This window comes from Triticum aestivum, chromosome 2B, assembly GCF_018294505.1.
Source record: "Triticum aestivum cultivar Chinese Spring chromosome 2B, IWGSC CS RefSeq v2.1, whole genome shotgun sequence".
In the NCBI taxonomy this organism is placed as follows: domain Eukaryota; kingdom Viridiplantae; phylum Streptophyta; class Magnoliopsida; order Poales; family Poaceae; genus Triticum; species Triticum aestivum.
In genome coordinates, this window is record NC_057798.1 from 31,998,078 (window position 1) to 32,017,308 (window position 19,231).

The 19,231-nt window shown below is 46.0% G+C and overlaps 1 long non-coding RNA gene across 1 annotated transcript; it reads right to left on the reverse strand.

Annotated features, from left to right (window-relative positions):
- Window positions 1–942: 942 nt before the first annotated feature.
- Window positions 943–1,823, reverse strand: LOC123040172 (uncharacterized). Its single transcript, XR_006418060.1, has 3 exons — window positions 1,705–1,823; window positions 1,480–1,609; window positions 943–1,362 (listed from the first exon to the last, which is right to left on the reverse strand). It is a non-coding gene; the product is annotated as an uncharacterized lncRNA (long non-coding RNA).
- Between the last annotated feature and the right edge of the window lie 17,408 nt (window positions 1,824–19,231).

Consider the following 19,231-nt stretch of genomic DNA (forward strand, 5'->3'; position numbering starts at 1 on the left):
GAAACAACTGCTTGTGCATCTTTTCGTACTAACTTTGTCTCCAAGTATGTCAAGCTCACATAAGGTCAGGTCATGAACATGGTGGCAAATTGATTGTATAGGCTTATTAATATAGAATAAAAGTACATAAGAATTCTGTTAGGTTCAAACTGTCGATATCAGAAGGGGAAATAACTTGTTGTAGATTGAATACTTGATAACCATACCAAGTTCTGAAGGAGAACATATCATGTGGAAATACTACTTTTCATATTTAGGTTTTTCATCTGTGTTAGACTTTGTATCATGGATATGCACTGCCGCAAATCCATCTCCTTCACGACTTGATTCAGTATCATCATCGCCACACAGATTTTACATGAACTACAATTCCATGTGGTGGAAGAGATAAATGTCAAAGTGGAAGATATATAGATCAGAAGAAATATATGATTGCACCAGTCAATACTAACCAGTGGCCGTCGATCGACGTCATACCCTGTTGTTCACGTTTCACCACTGTACAGAAGCATTCATCAATGACGTGCATGATATTTATGCTACAGACATGGATGTGGGCCTATGATTGACACTACTTCTAGACTCCCACATATCTTGTGTTGCAGGCCGTGGGGCTACTGCTGCCCGAAGGTGCAGCAACCACCACAACGCAAATGCAAGAAATATGGAGATCAGGTAATAGACACCCATAATGCTTGAACGCATGAGATATTGGGATAAGACAATAGATGGGGGATTAATTGCTATAAAGAGGTAGAGAATAGAGCTTTCTAATTTAAAGGAACATCGTATTATAATGTTATCTGTAGATTGTACTTTTTTCAATTGTACTTGTTGTAGTTTACCCTTCATAGATAAACCAATACATACTTCAGTTCATGCATATATATACGCTTTCAGCAGTGCTGGTATTGCACAGTTGAAATTGTGATGTACATTAGAATTGCATACCTCAAGTGCATGTATGAAGGTCCTGATTTTCCTAGTCTATTGAACTGGACAGCGACAGGTTTGGCTTGCGGACCAACGTGTCCAGCAGCGCTGCCCTGAACAATCCCAGGTTGTCTCATGCCCCTGATATCCAGACCTCTAGGCCTCTGGTAGTATTACTTTCTCGGGCTATAAATTGTTTTATATAGTGTATATCATATTCTGTAAGAAAGAAAAAAAATGGAACTACAACTAATTACCATCTTGAGCGGTCTCAGTTTTCAAAGAAGTTTTTCTCCTCAAATGAGACAATAGCATAGGCTGGACGTACATCTGTATTGGGACTTTTTCTTGTGACTCGATCATAGGCTGCTCCTACCCATCACTGATGTGCAGAGCGTAGAACCAAAGCATGAACATCGATATGCTAACCTGGAAATCGGACGCCATAACCTTCTTAGCTCTCCAACCATGACGGAGTTCCTCTCATTGAGCCAGTCTGCCATGTAGCGACATACGGGTATTACTCTCATCATGTTATAGCCTTACCTAAGCCTTCATGTAAATGGTAGTGGCCTACCATTAGGGCACTGCAACTTAGTTGAAAGCGTCGTGGATATTGGATTGATGATTGCCATCGATATCGTCAATGCAATTCTCCGCTAGCCTCCCAGCCTCTCTGCCGTTTGCATGCATAAGGAATAAATTAATTAAGGTGATGAATTCCCTTGTGTATTGCACATATAGCTAATCAAACCCACATGAATCAGTTACCTTGATATTTCTGGAGGTGAAGGCAAGTAGAGCCCAGCAACTTATCTCCCACGGATCTCCTAATATTAAGTTAAATAAGCAATGCAAGCAGCTAGATGCATCCATGCTTTTATCCTTCTGGTGATCAAAGGCTGAGTTAGGTGGGAATAAAGAAAATATAAGGATGTGGGGGTTGGAGGAATCAAGGGAACCTTGCAGGTGCCATCGGCAAACAATACGTCTTGTAGCCAGCGTACCAAACGTGGTGCCATGGTTCTGAACGTTCGCTGCTCGCAGAACACCATGATTTGCTAATGCAGAGGCAACACATCAAGGATCTACTTGGCAAAGGAATGGGACGTCCACTATGGCGTCGTGCGTAACATGTGAGGAGAAGAGCCTACCCTTGATTGATCAATTTTGACTGGCTGATTGAGATAGAAGGCTTGGGGCAGCCATGGCGGCGGCGGTCATCGAGTGTGAGGAGAAGAGCCCTTCTTGATGGATCTATTTTGTTGGGCTGGTTCAGTTTGTTTTTAACTTTTGCTGACGTGGAGGAGATATTTGGATAGGGGAGTCGTGAGAGATTGGAAGAGAGAGGCAGAGCGCACATACTATCCTTTTAACGTGGGGATTTCCACTCGTTTGTGAGTTTTTTTTATTTTGCATGTACTATCTTTTTAACGTGGAGATTTCTATCGTTTGTGAGTTTGTTTTCTTCTTTTGCTGACCTACAGGAGATATTGGGAGGGTGGAGTCGTGAGTTTGTTCATTTTTCTTTAACATGGAAATTTATAGATTGATCTGCACCCTTATAATTCGGTCCCACCGGATTAACGGCTCTTAATTACTGATTAACGTGGGAATTTTTAGGGAGTGCCTAATTAGTATAGGTATAGATAGATAGATAGATAGATAAACTTGACACATGCGAACCATGCCTCATGGGCAAAATGACCAAGACTCCGTTCTCCGGAACAATGGAGCGAGCAACCAACTTATTGGAAATCATACATACTGATGTGTGTGGTCCAATGAGCGTTGAGGCTCGCGGAGGATATCATTATGTTCTCACTCTCACTGATGACTTATGTAGATATGGGTATGTCTACTTGATGAAACACAAGTCTGAGACCTTTAAAAAGTTCAAGGAATTTCAGAATGAAGTATAGAATCAATGTGACCGAAAGATAAAATTCTTACGATCAGATCGTGGAGGAGAATATTTAAGTCACGAATTTGGTACGCACCTAAGGAAATATGGAATCGTTTCACAACTCACGCCACCTGGAACACCTCAGCGTAACGGTGTGTCGGAACATCGTAATCGCACTCTATTGGATATGGTGCGATCTATGATGTCTCTTACCGATTTACCGCTATCATTCTAGGGATACGCCTAGAGACAGCTACATTCACTTTAAATAGGGCACCGTCTAAATCCGTTGAGACGACACCGTATGAATTATGGTTTGGGAAGAAACCTAAGCTGTCGTTTCTAAAAGTTTGGGGATGCGATGCTTATGTCAAGAAACTTCAACCTGAAAAGCTCGAACCCAAGTCGGAAAAATGCGTCTTCATAGGATACCCCAAGGAAACCATTGGGTATACCTTCTATCTTAGATCCGAAGGCAAGACCTTTGTTGCCAAGAATGGATCCTTTCTGGAAAAAGAGTTTCTCTCGACAGGAGTAAGTGGGAGGAAAGTAGAACTCGATGAAGTACTACCTCTTGAACCGGAAAGTAGTGCATCTCAGGAAAATGTTCCTGTGATGCCTACATCAACTGGAGAGGAAATTAATGATGATGATCAAGGTACTTCGGATCAAGTTGCTACTGAACTTCGTAGGTCCACAAGGACACGTTCCACACCAGAGTGGTATGGCAACCCTGTCCTGGAAATCATGTTGTTAGACTACAGTGAACCTTCGAACTATGAAGAAGCGATGGCGGGCCCAGATTCCAATAAATGGCTTGAAACCATGCAATCCGAGATAGAATCCATGTATGAAAAAAAAGTATGGACTTTGACTGACTTGCCCGATGATCGGCGAGCGATAGAAAACAACTGGATCTTTAAGAAGAAGACGGACGCGGATGGTAATGTCACCATCTATAAAGCACGACTTGTCTCTAAGGGTTATCGGCAAGTTCAAGGGGTTGACTATGATGAGACTTTCTCTCCCGTAGCGAAGCTGAAATCCGTCTGAATCATGTTATTAATTGCCGCATACTATGATTATGAGATATGGCAGATGGACGTCAAAACGGCATTCCTTAACGGCTATCTTAAGGAAGAACTGTATATGATGCAGCCGGAAGGTTTTGTCGATTCTAAGAATGCTAACAAGGTATGCAAGCTCCAGCGATCCATTTATGGGCTGGTGCAAGCATCTCGGAGTTGGAACATTCGCTTTGATGAGATGATTAAAGCATTTGGGTTTATGCAGACTTATGGAGAAGCATGCGTTTACAAGAAAGTGAGTGGGAGCTCTGTAGCATTTCTCATATTATATGTAGATGACATACTTTTGATGGGAAATGATATAGAACTTTTGGACAGCATTAAGGCCTACTTGAATAAGTGTTTTTCAATGAAGGACCTTGGAGAAGCTGCTTACATATTAGGCATCAAGATCTATAGGGATAGATCGAGACGCCTCATAGGTCTTTCACAAAGCACATACCTTGATAAGATATTGAAGAAGTTCAATATGGATCAGTCCAAGAAAGGGTTCTTGCCTGTGTTGCAAGGTGTGAGATTGAGCTCGGCTCAATGCCCGACCACGGCAGAAGATAAAGAAGAGATGAGTGTCATCTCCTATGCCTCAGCCATAGGATCTATTATGTATGCCCTGCTGTGTACCAGACCAGATGTAAACCTTGCCGTAAGTTTGATAGGAAGGTACCAAAGTAATCCCGGCAAGGAACACTGGACAGCGGTCAAGAATATCCTGAAGTACCTGAAAAGGACAAAGGACATGTTTCTCGTCTATGGAGGTGACGAAGAGCTCGTCGTAAAGGGTTACGTCGATGGTAGATTCGACACAGATCTGGATGACTCTAAGTCACAAACCGAATACGTGTATATGTTGAATCGTGGAGCAGTAAGCTGGTGCAGTTGCAAGCAGAGCGTCGTGGCGGGATCTACATGTGAAGCGGAGTACATGGCAGCCTCGGAGGCAGCGCATGAAGCAATATGGATGAAGGAGTTCATCACCGACCTAGGAGTCATACCCAATGCGTCGGGGCCAATCACTCTCTTCTGTGACAACACTGGAGCTATTGCCCTTCCCAAGGAGCCCAGGTTTCACAAGAAGACCAGGCACATCAAGCGTCGTTTCAACTCCATCCGTGAAAATGTTCAAGATGGAGACATAGATATTTGCAAAGTACATACGGATCTGAATGTCCCAGATCCGTTGACTAAACCTCTTCCGCGAGCAAAACATGATCAACACCAGAACTCTATGGGTGTTCGATTCATCACAATGTAACTAGATTATTGACTCTAGTGCAAGTGGGACACTGTTGGAAATATGCCCTAGAGGCAATAATAAAAGGATTATTATTATATTTCCTTGTTCATGATAATTGTCTTTTATTCATGCTATAATTGTATTATCCGGAAATCGTAATACACGTGTGAATACATAGACCACAACATGTCCCTAGTGAGCCTCTAGTTGACTAGCTCGTTGATCAACAGATAGTCGTGGTTTCCTGACTATGGACATTGGATGTCATTGATAACGGGATCACATCATTAGGAGAATGATGTGATGGACAAGACCCAATCCTAAGCATAGCACAAGATCGTGTAGTTCGTTTTGCTAGAGCTTTTCCAATGTCAAGTATCTTTTCCTTAGACCATGAGATCGTGTAACTCCCGGATACCGTAGGAGTGCTTTGGGTGTACCAAACGTCACAATGTAACTGGGTGACTATAAAGGTGCACTACAGGTATCTCCGAAATTGTTTGTTGGGTTGACACAGATCGAGACTGGGATTTGTCACTCCGTATGACGGAGAGGTATCTCTGGGCCCACTCGGTAATGCATCATCATAATGAGCTCAAAGTAACCAAGTGTCTGGTCACGGGATCATGCATTACGGTACGAGTAAAGTGACTTGCCGATAACAAGATTGAACGAGGTATTGGGATACCGACGATCGAATCTCGGGCAAGTAACGTACCGATTGACAAAGGGAATTGTGTATGGGGTTGCTTGAATCCTCGACATCGTGGTTCATCCGATGAGATCATCGAGGAGCATGTGGGAGCCAACATGGGTATCCAGATCCCGTTGTTGGTTATTGACCGGAGAGTAGTCTCGGTCATGTCTGCGTGTCTCCCGAACCCGTAGGGTCTACACACTTAAGGTTCGATGATGCTAGGGTTGTAAAGATATTAGTATGCAGCAAACAGAAAGTTGTTCGGAGTCCCGGATGAGATCCCGGACATCACGAGGAGTTCCGGAATGGTCCGGAGGTAAAAAATTATATATGGGAAGTCGAGTTTCGGCCATCGCGAAAGTTTCGGGGTTCACCGGTATTGTACCGGGACCACCGGAAGGGTCTCGGGGGTCCACCGGGTGGGGCCACCCATCCCGGAGGACCCCATGGGCTGAAGTGGGAGGGGAACCAGCCCCTGGTGGGCTGGTGCACCCCCCTGGCCCCCCCCTCTGTGCCTAGGGTTGGGAACCCTAGGGGAGGGGGCGCCTCCACTTGCCTTGGGGGGCAAGTCTCCCCCCTTGGCCGCCGCCCCCCTAGGAGATCCCATCTCCTAGGGCCGGCGCCCCCCCTTGGGGTCCCTATATAAAGAGGGGGGGTGGGAGGGCAGCCGCACCCTGACACCTGGCGCCTCCCTTCCCCCCTTGCTACACCTCTTCTTCCCGTAGTTGCTTGGCGAAGCCCTGCCGGATCCCTGCTGCATCCACCACCATGCCGTCGTGCTGCTGGATCTTCATCAACCTCTCCTTGCCCCTTTCTAGATCAAGAAGGAGGAGACGTCATGCTGACCGTACGTGTGTTGAACGCGGAGGTGCCGTTCGTTCGGCGCTAGGATCTCCGGTGATTTGGATCACGACGAGTACGACTCCCTCAACCCCGTTCTCTTGAACGCTTCCGCTCGCGATCTACAAGGGTATGTAGATGCACTCCTCTCTCTCGTTGCTAGATGAACTCATAGATTGATCTCGGTGAACGTAGGATTTTTTTTTATTTTATGCAACATTCCCCAACACATACTGGAGTGGGTGGGGTCGGGGCGGGGCGGGGCGGGCGGGGCAGGGCGGGGCTGGCATCAGTGGCGGAGCGGGGTTGGCGTCGGCGGTGGCGTGGGCGGGGCGGTGGAGTCAGAGGGGATCGAGCGGAGCGAGTGAGAGAGACAGGAAAGAGGGGGCTTGAGGGAGTCCTGGATTAGGGGGTGTCCGGATGGCCGGACTAAGACCTTTGGCCAGACTCCCGGACTATGAAGATAAAAGATTGAAGACTCCGTCCCGTGACCGAATGGGACTTTCCTTGGCGTGGAAGGCAAGCTTGGCGATACGATATGAAGATCTCCTCCCATTGTAACCGACTCTGTGTAACCCTAGCCCTCTCCGGTGTCTATATAAACCGGAGAGTTTTAGTCCGTAGGACGAACAACAATCATACCATAGGCTAGTTTCTAGGGTTTAGCCACTCCGATCTCATGGTCTACTCTTGTACTACCCATATCATCAATATTAATCAAGCAGGAGTAGGGTTTTACCTCCATCGAGAGGGCCCGAACCTGGGTAAAAACATCGTGTCCCTTGTCTCCGGTTACCATCCACCTAGACGCACAGTTCAGGACCCCTTACTCGAGATCCGCCAGTTTTGACACCGACAGGGCTAGCGGACCGGTGCTATAGCTAACTTAGCTATAGCGTGTGCTGGCAAAACGCATTATAGCTAAGTTAGATATAGCGCTGGTCCAGCAAAAACGCGCTATTGCTAGTATTTTTCTTTATTTATTTTTTATTTTCCTTTTTCTTAGCTATAGCGCTTCCCTGGATAAAACACGCTACTGCTATCATTTTTTTCTTTTTCTTTTTTTATTTTCATTTTTATTTTTCTATTTTTCTTGCATTTCATTTTCCACAACTTATTAGTTCCTTTTTCTTTTTCTTTTCATTTCATTTTGCAAAACTTCCTTTCTTTTTCTTTTTCTTTTTCTTTCATTTGCACTTTTCTTTTTCTTTTTCTTTCATTTTGCAATATACCATTGTTACCCTCTGATAATAATTAGTATAATATATATCTTACATCATTTGACCGCTATCGGCGGTATACAAAATAGCTAGACACACACAAACTTTGGGATTAGTTTGTCAGCTTGGGCGACGACGACGCTTCAGACTGATCTTCTTCCCTCTTTTGTTCGTTGTCGAATAATTGAGCCCATGGTCGTGACTTTTCCTTCTGCAAGGATTACGATCTTTCGTAGGTAATGTAGTCTTCATTCTTCTTTTGACATATGTTTCTTCGTCATCAGCATCATCTTCCCTCATCGAATCACCGTACTGGTCATAGTCTTCCTCGTTGGCGACTCCATCACTAGTAGAAAAAGGGTCAAATGTGAGACACATTAGTCCCGGTTTGTAACAGAACCGGCACTAATGTGTCCATTAGTGCCGGTTCCAACGGCTAGGCGGGAGGAGCTCTTTAGTACCGGTTCGTGGCGAACCTTTAGCACTGGTTCGTGCCACGAACCGGTACTAAAGAAAGTGGTGGCAGGATGCTGTCAGAGTGGGGCCCTTCCAGCACCTTTAGTACCGGTGCACGAACCGGTACTAAAGGTCGTCCTATATAAACCCTTCGTCCACCCGCACTCTGTTCTTCCCCCTTTCCCCTCTCCCTCTCCTCTGTTCTTCCCTTCTTCCTCTCGAGTTCATCACAAAATTTGCCCCAAATTTGTCAAGATTTGCAGGCCCTCATCCATTCAAATGATCACCAAGGTTAGCAACTTTGTCCTTTCATCTCTCATTGCTAGATTAGCTCTTGCATTGGTTTATATAGTGATTAATTGTGGGTTTTAGTAATTTGGGAGGAATTATATGTGGTAGTATTTGATTTATATGCAATTTGAGGTCAAAATAACACTTAGTTTGCATATGTAGGTGTGGTTTACTTAGTGCCTTCTAAATCTCCGTCGTAACCACCGTCGATCGCCCGCACCGTCCCGTCGCCGGCACCACCTTGTGGTGAGCCTCTTGTTCATGAAATTTTATATAAAAAATTGATGTTTGTGTGATTTGGATATATAGTTACTCGTATAATAATTATCTTACCCGTACGTTGTTTGTTATACATAGTGCCATGGTTTTGATATCCGTCCCCGTCGGCCCTCGTCCTTGTTATGATTCGGATGTGGTATATTCTCTTTTAAAACTATTTGTTGCATTTCGTGTTTATGACAAATTATGCCCATCAAGTTGACATAGATATTTTTATCTAGGAGGTATGTGAACCGGAAATTCCAACCGACCCTATTGTCGAGAGGTTAAATTTAGTTGAAAGAGAAAATGAGTACTTGAAAGAAAAATTGAAAAGAATTGAGGGGGAGAAGATGGAATTGGAGTTGCATGTTGCCGATGTCGTCGATGATCACAAGATCAAGATGGAGAAAATGCGCTTGAAGATTAGAAAGATTAGAAAATATGCCATCGATAGTGAGGCTTGGTATCATTATGCTGTTGGATCAATTGTTACCTTAGTTGCGATCTTGATCGCATTTGTTGTTGCATTTAAATGCTTTAGCTAGAGAGTTATTTGTTTGTTGCATTTAAGTGTCGTATGAACTTTATGTATGAACTTGTATTAATTTGGTCTATTCGGTGTTGTGTAATGAAGATGAGCCGGCAATGGATGTACGATGACCGATGCTCTCCCCAGTTCGTTGAGGGCGTGCATACTTTTCTGCTTGCGGCTGAGGCAAACAAGCGGGCGGATGGTTTTATGCCTTGTCCATGTGCTGGCTGTAAGAATGGTCGCAATTACTCTACGTCAAGAACCATTCACGTCCACCTGTTTGAGTCCGGTTTCATGCCCCACTATAATGTTTGGACCAAGCACGGAGAAAGAGGGGTTATGATGGAAGACAATGAAGAAGAAGAGGACGACGACAGCTATCCTGGCCATGGGTTCCCTGAATACGATGATACAACAATGGGGGAAGAAGCTGAGCCGGTAATGCGGGAAGAAGCTGAGCCGGCAATGCGGGAAGAAGCTGAAGAAGAGGCATCAGATGAGCCCGTTGATGATCTAGGTCGGGCCATTGCCGATGCAAAGAGAAACTGCGCAAGTGATTTGGAGAAGAAGAAGTTGCAGCGCATGTTAGAGGATCACAAAAAATTGTTGTACCCGAATTGCGTAGGTGACAAGAAAAAGCTGGGCACCACACTGGAATTGCTGCAATGGAAGGCAAAGAATGGTGTATCTGACAAGGGATTTGGAAAGTTGCTGGTAATGATAAAGGATATGCTTCCAAAGGACAACGAATTGCCCGAGAGTACGTACGAAGCAAAGAAGGCTGTCTGCCCTCTAGGGTTAGAGGTGCAGAAGATACATGCATGCCCTAATGATTGCATCCTCTACCGCGGTGAGTACGAGGATTTGAACGCTTGCCCGGTATGTGGTGCATTGCGCTATAAGATCAGCCGCGATGAGCATGGTGATGTCGAGGGCGAGCGCCCCAGGAAGAAGATTCCTGCCAAGGTGATGTGGTATTCTCCTATAATACCACGGTTGAAACGTTTGTTCCAAAACAAAGAGCATGCCAAGGCGATGCGATGGCACAGAGAAGACCGTAAGAAAGACGGAAAGTTGAGAGTACCCGCTGACGGGTCGCAGTGGAGAAAAATCGAAAGAAAGTACGGGAAGGAGTTTGCAGATGACGCAAGGAGCGTATGGTTTGGTCTAAGCGCAGATGGCATTAATCCTTTTGGGGAGCAGAGCAGCAACCATAGCACCTGGCCTGTGACTCTATGTTTGTATAACCTTCCTCCTTGGTTGTGCATGAAGCGGAAGTTCATTATGATGCCAGTGCTCATCCAAGGCCCTAAGCAACCCGGCAACGACATTGATGTGTACCTAAGGCCATTAGTTGAAGAACTCTTACAACTGTGGAATGGAACAGGTGTACGTGCGTGGGATGAGCACATGGGGGAAGAATTTGACCTAAAGGCGTTGCTGTTCGTGACCATCAATGATTGGCCTGCTCTCAGTAACCTTTCAGGACAGACAAACAAGGGATACCGCGGATGCACGCACTGTTTGGATGATACCGACAGTATATATTTGAATAGTTGTAAGAAGAATGTGTACCTGGGACATCGTCGATTTCTTCCGAGCAGGCATCCCGTAAGAAAGAAAGGCAAGCATTTCAAAGGTGAGGCGGATCACCGGACGAAGCCTCGCCACCGTACTGGTGCTGATGTACATGATATGGTCAAGGATTTGAAGGTGATATTTGGAAAGGGTCCTGGCGGACAACCTGTTCCGAAGGACGCTGACGGACGCGCACCCATGTGGAAGAAGAAATCTATATTTTGGGACCTGCCATATTGGAAAGACCTAGAGGTCCGCTCCGCAATCGACGTGATGCACGTGACGAAGAATCTTTGCGTGACCCTGCTTGGCTTCTTGGGCGTGTATGGGAAGACAAAAGATACACCTGAGGCACGGGAGGACCAGCAACGTATGCACGGAGAAGACGGCATACATCAGGGTCATGCAAGCTACGCTCTTACCAAAGAAGAGAAGGAAATCTTCTTTGAATGCCTGCTCAGTATTAAGGTACCGTCTGGCTTCTCGTCGAATATAAAGGGAATAATAAACATGGCAGAGAAAAAGTTCCAGAACCTAAAGTCTCATGACTGCCACGTGATTATGACGCAACTGCTTCCGGTTGCATTGAGGGGGCTTCTACCGGAAAACGTTCGATTAGCCATTGTGAAGCTATGTGCATTTCTCAATGCAATCTCTCAGAAGGTAATCGATCCAGAAATCATACCAAGGTTACAGAATGATTTGGTGCAATGTCTTGTCAGTTTCGAGTTGGTGTTCCCACCATCCTTCTTCAACATCATGACGCACGTCCTAGTTCACCTATGCGAAGAGATTAACGTTTTGGGTCCTGTATTTCTACACAATATGTTCCCCTTTGAGAGGTTCATGGGAGTCTTAAAGAAATATGTTCATAACCGTGCTAGGCCAGAAGGAAGCATCTCCAAGGGCCATCAAAATGAGGAGGTCATTGAGTTTTGTATTGACTTTATTCCTGACCTTAAGCCGATTGGTGTTCCTGAATCGCGGCATAAGGGCAGACTGGATGGAAAAGGCACGCTAGGAGGGGAACAAATAATATGTATGGACGGACATTCTCTCACTGAAGCACACTACACAGTTCTACAGAATTCCGCCTTGGTGGCTCCGTATATGGATGAACACAAGAATTTGCTACGCTCCAAACACCCGGAGCGGTCTGATGACTGGATTACACGTGAACAAACCAGGAGTTTCGCCAGCTGGTTGCAGACACGTACCATGCATGACACCTCTATTGAAGATGACCTGTACTTGCTGTCCCAGTTACCATCTTCGAATATAATGACTTTCAAAGGGTACGAGATAAATGGTAATACATTTTACACGATCGCCCAAGATAAGAAGAGCACCAACCAAAACAGTGGTGTCCGCTTTGATGCAGAAACCAAGACGGGAAAGGAAACATATTATGGTTATATACAGGACATATGGGAACTTGACTATCGACGTGGTTTAAAGGTCCCTTTGTTTCGGTGCAAATGGGTCAATATGACACGAGGCGGGGTAACGGAAGACCCGCAGTACGGAATGACAACAGTGGATCTCAACAATCTTGCGTATGCAGACGAACCATTCGTCCTAGCCAATGATGTGGCACAGGTTTTCTATGTGAAGGACATGTCTACCAAGCCAAGAAAAAGAAAAGATAAGGAAGCGAATGCATCGTACGATGAGCCAAAGCGGCACATAGTTCTTTCTGGGAAGAGAAACATCGTGGGAGTGGATGACAAGACAGACAAGTCAGAAGATTATGAAAAGTTTGATGAAATTGCTCCATTCACAGTGAATATTGACCCGAGCATCCCGTTAAATGATGAAGATTTTCCATGGTTACGGCGCAAAGGGACACACGCGAAGAAAAAGTTTCACACCCAAAGATCTGGGATGTGATCGGCTTCACTATCATCACTTTCTTCTGTGTTTCACACCCAGTGGGGAATCTCTGTAATAGTTAGGGTAGTTATGTGTTTTGGCATTTGAAACGCGAAGAAATTTTATGTGCAAACAAATTCTTTCATGCCTTTACTGATTTTTAAAGTTAAGTTATTCACAAACTAGTGATTCACACTAATTTCAAATAATTCAAAATTTAAACTATTCAAATTTGAAAACTACGGGCACTAACAGAAAGTTTGTAATTTTTTGTACCTAAAGCAAAAATATTCACAAAGAAACTCTAAATACACAAAAAAACAACAAAGAAAGAAATAAAGCAAAAAAATTTAAAAAAGCCCGCCTACTAGGCCAGAGCGGCCTGCATACGACTAGAAACCCAACATGTTGTTGGGCCAAGATGCAGGCCCGCAAAGGCCAAGTGGGCCCACAGGGCAGCAAAGAACACGTAGGCCCAGTAGGCCTGCTTTGGAGAGGAGCTCGAGAGAGCGACCGCAAGGGGGTTTATAAACTAGTGCGGTCGCCCCTCGGCTAGCGAGGTGGGACTAAACTTGCCGCACCGCACCTGCGCCAGAGCACCCCCTTTAGTATCGGGTCGTGGCGAAGGGTCAAATATGAAGCACAATAGTGCCGGTTGGAATTTCAGCCGGCACTAATGTGTACACTAGTGCCGGTTCGTGACGGCGATCAATAGCACCGGTTCGTGGCGAACCTTTAGTACCGGTTCATGCCATGAACCGGTACTAAAGAGGCTGTGTCAGCCTCCGGTCAGGCTATGGCCCCACCATCACCATTTAGTGCCGGTTCGTACCACGAACCGGTACTAATGAGGTTGTGTCAGGTAAGGCTGGGGCCCCACGAGCACCTTTAGTACCGGTTCATGGATGAACCAGACGTAAGTTGTTTTTTAGTCCCACCTCACGAAGTGAGAGGGACTAGGAGTGGTTTATAAGCCCTGAGTGCAGAGACGATGAAAAGAGGCTCAATGCTCACGTTGCTTAGCTTCAAGCCTTTAGGAATATGGTAGACTGCACGGAGCTATGCGCAGTGCAGTCTACACTATTCCAAAAGGCTTGAAGCAAATTAACGAGCATTGCACCTCTTTTTTATTTTTAATAACTTATTACAACTCCGGACTTCTTCTGTTATGGCAAAAACTAATTGCACGTCGACATTTCTTTTTTTTAAGTTATAACTCCAGACTTTGACCATCAAGTTTTACAAAAAAGAAAAAATAGCAGAAAAGAAGAAAAACTATAGCTGAAAAAAAAACTATATAAAAAACTACTCAGAAATAAATAGAAGAAAATAAATATAGCAGAAAAGAAAAAACTACTCAGAAATAAAAAGAAGAAAAAATAAAGCAAAAAAGAAAAAAAATATTTGCTATTTTTCAATCATTTACAAAATGACCGTGAAATTGAAAATCAGTACAAAATGTACTCTGAAAATGTTGAATTTTGGCAAACTAGATGAAAAACTACTCACAAATAAATAGAAGAAAATAAATATAACAGAAAAGAAAAAACTATACAAAAAACTATGCAAAAATAAATAGAAGAAAATAAAGCAGAAAAGAGAAAAACTATAAAAAAATTAGGGCGCTGCCCTGTGGGCCTGATAGGCCACAGGTGTGTAATTACAGGCCTTAAAGGCCCAGCAGACTCACAGGGCAGCGCGCAGAGTTTAGGCCCACAAGCCTGCTATATAGAGGAGTTCGAAGTGGTAGCCGTGGCTGGGTTTATAAACCAGTGCGGCTGCCCTTCGCCCGGCGAGGTGGGACTAAACTTTAGGGTGGCAGCCGAGGCCTTTAGTACCGGTTTGTGCCACCACCCGGTACTAAAGGGGGTCGCTTCCCGCCGCTTGGGTTGGCCAAAACTGGCCTTTAGTACCGGTTGGTGGCTCCAACCGGTACTAAAGGCCTCTCCTATATATACAACACTTGCGAAAATTTCATTCTCCCTCTGTTTCTTCCTTTGCTTCCCCATTGAAGCTCCGCCCGCGAGCCTCGATCGATCGACGCCGTCCCCGTCGCCACCCCCGTCCCCGTCGCCGCCCTCGTCTCCGTCGCCGTCCCGGGCCCGTCCCCGTCGCGCCGTCCCCGCGTCGCCGCCCCCGCGTCACGCCCCGGCCCGTCACCGCCCCCGGCCGTCGCCTCGCCGTCGCCGTCGCCCCGCTGTGAGATCTCCCCCTCTAACCCCTCTCCCTCGCCCCCAGCGGCCACCATGGGCGCCGCCCCTCCCCGAGCCCATACACACACACACACAAGCATGATGAATACACACACACACGCGTACATATGTATGAATTAATGCATGTATATATTAGTATATACGTATTTTGTATGTTTAATTAGTTTAGATTATTTAGATTATTATTTTTTCACTATTATATATGTATGAATGCATGTTAGATGGATATAATTAGTGTTTAATTAGTATGGAATTTTTTTATATAATGTTGTTTTTCAGTTTTTTAATGGATGTATAGAAGTTGTGTTTTCTGTTTTTACTGTTAGATGCTTAATTAGTATGAAATAGCATATAGATTTTTGACACATGCAATGATAGCGTAATTAGTGTTATATAGAAATGTTAGAAATTTTAGTTATCAAAATCCAATCATTAAAAAAATGTTACTTTTTGTGGGCATATAGCTAGTATTTGTTCTCGACGATGCCCGGCCCGCATCCTCGCCGTCGACCCGTCCGCGACGACGTCCGGCTGACCCATGTCCGGGACTGGGCTCCGCGGGCTGGCACTGGGAGGTGCTGCCTGGAGGGGCGCGCCGCTTGATGAGGAACCCGGCCCCGGGTCCCGTCGTCGACCCTGATCTCGTTTTGTGGCGTTCGCGTGGGCCAGTTTTGGTGCGGAGGGACCCGGCCCCGCGGGAGGTGGTACGTCGCCGTGTCAGGGAGGAGGACGAGCACGTCCATCGCTACATGGTTGCGTTAGAAGGCGGCAGGTTCTCCAATACCTGGCAGTTTCTTCAGGGATCTCACTTCAGCTATGATCCTGTGAGGGTTCCTTCTCTTTGGGTGTCCACCGCCCGCGCCGCAGGAACCGCGAGTGTCCTAGATTCTTCTGTAGTATTCGATCTTTAATTAGCTACCTAGCCAGTGATGTACTATTCAATATTATATATTATTCGAGACGATGTATTCGAGATTATATCTATTATTCTAGACGATGTATTCGAGATTATATCTATTATTCGAGACGATGTAATTTGAATACTAAATTGTTTTATATTTCTTTTGGATTAGTTAAATAAAAGCTATGGCAGACAATACCGACAGAGAGGGAGAACAGACCATGTTCGATATGATACGCGGGCCAGATGATGATCAGAATGAAGAAGAAGATTATGACGGCTCCGAATTTCTAAACAACACCGGAGAGGGTGATATGATATTCGATCGCGACGACCGAATTGATGAAGTCATGAACTACGATTATGACGATGACGAAGAACATGTTGATCCTGAAACAACAAAGACCGGCGAGGTATATTTATATAAGCAGGCATCTGGTGATCATCACATGTTTTAAATGACTTGAAGATATATTAACGAATCGATCTTTGTTCTTTCAGCCATCCGGATCGAGCAAATCTTCAGGCAAAAGGACGAAACGAGGCCCGAACAAAAAGTTGAAGGAGGGCGTAAAGTACAATATCGAGGCAGTCAGACCTAATGGCGAACCATTAGCGCCTAAGAAGATTGCGGACAAGTTCGTTCGTCAGTGCGGAGTTCTTGTGAAGGACCAACTCCCGATCAAACTTCAAGAATGGAGAGAGCCAGCAAAGCCACGTCCAGATGTTACTTTTGTCGACAAGAATCAAAAAGATCTGCTTTGGGATACTCTCATGGAACATTTCACCCTACCAGATCATTTCACAAAAGCAGATGTGCAGAAAGTCAAGGACGCTGCTCTTAGGAAGATGGCGGTTGCATTCAAGAACCACAAGAATCGTGAATGGGACAAGTACGTCAAGGGAGGAAGGAAGACTCCAGTATTCGAGGGAACACTAGAGAACCAACGTGCTCATTGGGACGATTTCGTGAAATTCAAGGATTCGGAATTAGCTAAGGAACGGTCGAGAATAAACAAGAAGAATGCCGAAAAAAAGGATAAGTTCCATAAGCTGGGGCCAGGTGGCTATGCGGTGGCAATGCCTAAGTGGGATAAGTCTGAGAAAGAGATGGAGGATGCAGGTGTCACTCCGGTTACTAAAAGCTGGCCCCCCAGGTGCAGGACTTGGTTCTATGCGCATGGGGGGGAGTTGGACCCGAAGACAGGCAATGTTTCGACGAAGGCAAGTCTGAAGGGAGCCGACGATGCGATACTTGTTGCAATAGAAGAGGCACGATCGGGGGTGTTCCAGCCCAACAGAGAGAACGACGAGCTTACGCGTGCCCTGGGAAATCCTGAACACCCGGGAAGAACACGAGGCAAGGGCGCTATTCCGTGGTATGAGGGGTTTTCAGACTGGAACACCGACTACAGAACCCGTGCGAGAAAGAAGATTGCGGAGGAGAAGAAGAGGAAGATGGAGGAGGAGCAGAGGAAGCGGGACTATGAACGCCTTCAAGGCCTAGAAGCAAGTCAAGCGGAATTGGCAGTCAAATTCCAGCGGCAGCAGGAGCAGATCGACTCACTTACCCAGCAAAGGGGGTCTCAGCAGCTGCAGCTTCTAGCGGATGATCTAGCATTGGATAGCACCGCCCCATCCATGCCGAGAAGCAGCATGGGTTCCGCCCCGGACGACGCAATGCTGGGTAGATACCCCGTGGATGACATCACGGAGAACACTAACTGCGAGCTACACGTCAAAATAACGAACATATCCATGAAGGTGGCGGACGCCGTTGCTTTTACAAATCCCCCCGAGGCAACCTTCCATTGCAACCCGATTCCAGCGGGCTATGCTCGTGTCTTGGTTGATGAGGTGGTGGACCCACCATATTCGGAGCTACATCTTGACATTCCTGGAGGTGACGACGAGCGCTTTCTCGGAGAGGCCAAACATCGTATCATCCTATGGAAAAAGGATTACATCATCTTTCGAAGGCTACCGATACCGCGTCAGCTGACTCCTCGTCGAAGTCCGCCACTGAGTCAGTAGACTCCCGCTCCTGCAAGTCCACCAAGTCCTGCAAAGTGTCAGGCCACTCCTCCTCCAAGTCCGGCAAAGTGTTAGGCCACTCCTCCTCCAAGTCCGCCACAGCGTCAGACGTCCACTCCTCCTCCAAGTCCGGCGCAACCTCAGGCCACTCCTCCACGTCCGGCACAGCTTCAGGCCACTCCTCCTCGTCCAACTCAGCCCCGTCAGCCGTCTCCGCCGCCTCAGCAATCATAGAAGAGACACCCCGCAGCTATGGTGCGTAGCGGTACGAGTCGAGGTAGTACAAGAAGTACAGGCAGAGGCAAGCGATATAAATATGGTCCAAGCCTCACGCCTCTTCCGCAGAGGGCTTATGACAAGTCCGAGGAGGAAAACGTAGCCATATCGAAGGCCGAGGTGGAGGCCCATTTTGCACCGAAACCGCCACCACCGCCAAGGGAGAAAGTGCCTGAGGAAACGATTGACCACTTCATTCGTATGGCTCAACCACCAGCTCCCAAGCCTGTTGACACAGACTATGAGCGCCACATCAGGAAGTTAAATCGAGCACGTCTACGTAAGGAGGCGAGCTCGGGATCGAGCAAACAACAAGCAGCTGTCAAAAAATGCGGGAAAACCATTCCCCAGCTGGGAGAACAGGCGGCGCAATCGATCCCCTCGCTTGTTGTGCCAACAACACGTGACAGTACGCGCGCCCAATATTATTGTGGGCAAACAGTTTACGTTCCCGAGGTGGGCAATGTGGTAATAACCAAGGACCATATAATGCAGGCTGAAGTTCTCAACATCACTGTTGGACAACTCCTCGAGATCGAGCCCATGCCTGTGCTTAGAGAGGATGAAATAAAACGGAAATATGTCCGGGGCCAACCTTTGGTCGAGCCAGACAAGGTCAAGAACCTCCCAACGAGAATGTATGAATTGCATCAATGGTACATGAACATTACCAAGATTTCAGATCGATTGTCCCTCATGGTGAATGTCAAGGAGGAGCATTACTTCCATGAGAAAGCTCTGTCCGTTGAGTATTCTGAACTGTTTCAGTTATACAATCAAGACGCACTCGACAAATCTATCGTCAGTTGCTATTGTCTGTAAGTGATTTCTTTCTGTAATTTAAGTCTCAAGCTAGCTGTAGTGATCCTTTTGATCAATCATTACCTGTAATTATCCTC